Source organism: Rhipicephalus microplus, unplaced genomic scaffold (assembly GCF_043290135.1).
Source record: "Rhipicephalus microplus isolate Deutch F79 unplaced genomic scaffold, USDA_Rmic scaffold_1120, whole genome shotgun sequence".
Taxonomy (NCBI): domain Eukaryota; kingdom Metazoa; phylum Arthropoda; class Arachnida; order Ixodida; family Ixodidae; genus Rhipicephalus; species Rhipicephalus microplus.
In genome coordinates, this window is record NW_027465664.1 from 15,001 (window position 1) to 19,371 (window position 4,371).

The 4,371-nt window shown below is 59.1% G+C and overlaps 1 non-coding gene across 1 annotated transcript; it reads right to left on the minus strand.

Moving 5' to 3' along the window:
• Window positions 1-1,138: 1,138 nt before the first annotated feature.
• On the minus strand, window positions 1,139-1,291 carry LOC142796109 (5.8S ribosomal RNA). The gene has a single exon (XR_012893553.1). It is a non-coding gene; the product is annotated as a 5.8S ribosomal RNA (ribosomal RNA).
• Between the last annotated feature and the right edge of the window lie 3,080 nt (window positions 1,292-4,371).

Consider the following 4,371-nt stretch of genomic DNA (forward strand, 5'->3'; position numbering starts at 1 on the left):
CTTCCATCAACTTCCTGCACGACCGCGTGCGCTCGCCCTACCAAGTGCGCCCGCAACCCTGTACAGGGCCACTTCTTCACAAGGCTGGCAATCGGCTTCCCCGCTGCACGCGTGCGGCGCACAACCGGTGTGACGTGGAAGTGACGGGACACGTTCGTAAACCCATCGCGAACCGAGTACGACGCCCTACCAAGTGCGCCCGCAACCCTGTACAGGGTCACATCTTCACAAGGCTGGCAAGCGGCATTCCGCTGCGCGCGTGCGTCGTCCGAGCAGTTGCGTGATAAACGACCGTGTCGAAAGCCCAAACACCGCCGAGGCCAGTCGCCGCCGCCGCAAGGGCAGCCACGCAGCCTGGCGAGAGGCATCGTCTCGTGTAGCGTCGCCCCCGCCCCAACTGGAGTGGCCCAGTTTTTTGAACGGGACGGGAACTGCGAAGCACTTAGACCGACGGCGGACTACGACGAGAACGCCTTAAGCTTCGCCAACGTTTCGCCAACTCGTGCGGGAGACTTTTTCCGCTTCGCGGCAAGTCGTCGCGCCGTGCTCTCCGCATCAACCGCGTACGCAGCGAACCGCAAACGTCGGGCGCAGCCTCCTCACCTCCCTGCGCTTTGCGCGCGAACGTTCCCTGTTCGCGCGGCAAAGCCTGGAGGAGGCACGGCCCCGCAGCGTGTTCGAGCGCCCGGTCTACGGGACACCCTGCTTACTTCGAGGGCAACAAGCGCAACGCAAGGCTGCGATCTCGCGCACTTTGCGCACGGCTGGAGAAGCTTTGCTGGCCGGCTTTCGCTCCTCGTGTTTACCGTGCGTTAAAGTTGCGCGTCCGTGGCTCTCGCAGCTCTTGCGCGCCCGGTCGCAGAGAGGAGTACGCAACCTCGACCGCACTTTCCCTGCAGGCTTCCTTCCGACTCGAAGTCCTGCGGCGGTCTCAACGAGGTGCCACATCCTCAATGCAGTCGGTCGCCCCCGTTTCGGTTGGGCTCTGGCACGACGGTCGCCACCGTCTCGCCCTTGAGTGGCCGCTGTTGGCGCTCGCTGTGAGGTGTTCAGCGTGCTGTCCGTGTTGCCGACGCGGTCAAAACGAGTCGACGGCTCACGTTCCCTTGTGCGCCGAAGGCTCTCTTGATATGTGATCCGACCCTCAGACAGACGAAGCCAAGGGAAGACCCAAGGCCGCAATGTGCGTTCAAAGAATCAGTGCTCAGTGTGTCCTGCAATTCACACCAAGTCTCGCAGCTGGCTGCGTTCTTCATCGACCCGAGAACCGAGTGATCCACCGCTTAGAGTCGTGAAAAAGTGTTTGTTCAATTCCGTACAGTCAAAACCAAACGTTTCTGGCACTCGGCCAAACAGTGGCCAAGAAGGGCGCTTTTCAGCGCACGCTTGGACTCCAAAACTCTGCCGCGCCTTTTTCGGCTGCCGCAAATCGAGCAAACGGTGTGTTTCGGACGGCGTTTCGCTTCCGCTACTTGCGAGTGCTTTCGTGGTCCACCCCTCTATAAATACTCGGGAGGCGTCGAAGCCGGTTCTCCAAGCCGGACCCGTAGGTATCGTTGTGTGCTCGCTCTCATTGGCCCGCCTAACCAGAAAATGCCTGCGGTACACCCATTTGGATAAGAGTGCACGCAGATGCGGGCCTCGACGGCTACACATTTCCTCGGGCGGCCGCCTCCCGGCCTCCGTGGAGCGCGGGATGCACGGTCCCATCGACAAGCCTCTCCCGTTTTTACCGTGGCGTCGCGGTTCACCACGGCGGGCGGGTCGGTCTCCTCCGCATAAAAAGGGGGACCCCCGCTTTTTGTTCCACGAAATCGCACAAGCTTTTTTCGCATCCACGGTTTGCCACCGCACACCAAAATGCCGATCCGGCTGCCTACTTTAGCCAACAGGTGGAGCCAGGCGCGCCGTACTTGCGCGGCACTTCCCACGTCCACCGAAGTCGGTGCCAAGGACCACTTTCGGCGCCGGAGCCGCGTACGAGCCTACTCGAGGCGGAAGAACGAAGCCAGCAAGGGCCTGGCCGCAAGTGCGTTCAATTGTCGGGACGTCCAAGTCCCTCGTTCTTCCGTGCTTCCTCTTTCGGCAAGTCGTTGCGGCACCTTCCCAAAGCGCGCAGACCCGCTAATCGCGACGAGCGCGACGTGGCCGTGCCGCCTTTCCCTCGGCAGCAAGCAAAACGCCTGGCAACGTCGACGCTCCCCTAACCGCGATCTCGCACCGTGTTTCGTGTGGCGAATTCAAAAGCCGGCCGGCGCTGCTGCAACCATTACGGTCGGTACGCATACGCCGCGGAGGGCGGGACGGTCATCGGAGCGTGCGGTTCCTCCATCGAGTACTGCGCACCTCGGCCGTCGCATCGCCGTGCCATGACCGGCCGCGCGTCAACGCGAACCGGTGCCAGCGAGATCCCTCGCCTGCAAGAACCGACCGGCAGCCTCCGTCACCCGAGGACGCGGAGGCGCTTGCCGCGGACGGCGGGACGGTATGCACTGGTGCACAGCGGACCCGTCACATCGCCAGTTCCTTGACCGACCGCCGACGCTTGTGCCGTTCCTCTCGTACTTGGCAGTCGCCGCGCGATTGTCGGGTCTCGTTCTTGCACGCTCGAACGGTCGGGAGGGCACTCGGCTGGCGTTTCGGGAACGCGCAGCCTCGCCTTCTACCGACGTAACCACGACTCGCCGTTCGCGCTCCGCCGCTCCTGTTTACAGTACTAGGCGGTCCCGCAGCGGTCGGGTCGCGCATTTCGAGCGCTTCGAGCCACGGTGCAGTGGCGGGTCGAAAGCCGACCTATGAGTGCGTTGCGCCGTTTGTACCCGCGTCCGCCACCTGGCCGACCGTCCAAGGTCGCGGTGTTGGCGTCCGCTGGGCGCAACAATTTGTCACGGGGTGCCGCTCCACATTCAGGCAGCCCCGTGGGGAAAAGCCGACCCCGCGTCCAAACGGGGTCAGCGGCAGAAAGTGTCGGGCGCAGACGCAGCTGAGGCGCTCACCCTTCACAATCCGTTAATGATCCTTCCGCAGGTTCACCTACGGAAACCTTGTTACGACTTTTACTTCCTCTAAATGATCAAGTTTGGTCATCTTTCCAACAGACCGGCGCAACCGAAAGGCCGCGCCGGACATCGGTCCGAAGACCTCACTAAATCATTCAATCGGTAGTAGCGACGGGCGGTGTGTACAAAGGGCAGGGACGTAATCAACGCGAGCTTATGACTCGCGCTTACTGGGAATTCCTCGTTCAAGGGGAACAATTGCAAGCCCCTATCCCAATCACGAAAGAAGTTCCACGGGTTACCCAGTCTTTTCAGACAGGGATAAAGACACGCTGCTTCCTTCAGTGTAGCGCGCGTGCGGCCCCGGACATCTAAGGGCATCACAGACCTGTTATTGCTCTGTTTCGTGCGGCTAGGAGCCGCTTGTCCCTCTAAGAAGGTTGTAAGGTGCTGGGAACCCCGCACCTATTTAATAGGCTAGAGTCTCGTTCGTTATCGGAATTAACCAGACAAATCGCTCCACCAACTAAGAACGGCCATGCACCACCATCCACCGAATCAAGAAAGAGCTCTCAATCTGTCAATCCTCCCAGTGTCCGGGCCGGGTAAGTTTTCCCGTGTTGAGTCAAATTAAGCCGCAGGCTCCACTCCTGGTGGTGCCCTTCCGTCAATTCCTTTAAGTTTCAGCTTTGCAACCATACTTCCCCCGGAACCCAAATACTTTGGTTTCCCGGAAGCTGCCCGCCGAGTCATTTGAGTAACTCAGGCGGATCGCTGGTTGGCATCGTTTATGGTCAGAACTAGGGCGGTATCTGATCGCCTTCGAACCTCTGACTTTCGTTCTTGATCAATGAAAACATTCTTGGCAAATGCTTTCGCAGTAGTTCGTCTTGCGACGGTCCAAGAATTTCACCTCTAGCGCCGCAATACGAATGCCCCCGTCCGTCCCTCTTAATCATTACCTCGTATTCCAAAAACCAACAGAACAGAAACGAGGTCTTGTTCTATTATTCCATGCAAGTTTATTCAGGCGACTCGCCTGCGTTGAGCACTCTAATTTTTTCAAAGTAAAAGCACCGGCCATCTCGAGGCACACAATGAAGTGCACCAAGAAAGAACCGGCATGATGTTCAGTCCGAGCCGTCGCATCGGGTAGATGCACTACTCGTCTGGAACTGAGATCCAACTACGAGCTTTTTAACCGCAGCAGCTTTAGTATACGCTATTGGAGCTGGAATTACCGCGGCTGCTGGCACCAGACTTGCCCTCCAATTGATCCTCGTTAAAGGATTTAGAGTGTACTCATTTCAATTACGGGGCCTCAAAAGAGTCCCGTATTGTTATTTTTCGTCACTACCTCCCCGTGCCGGGA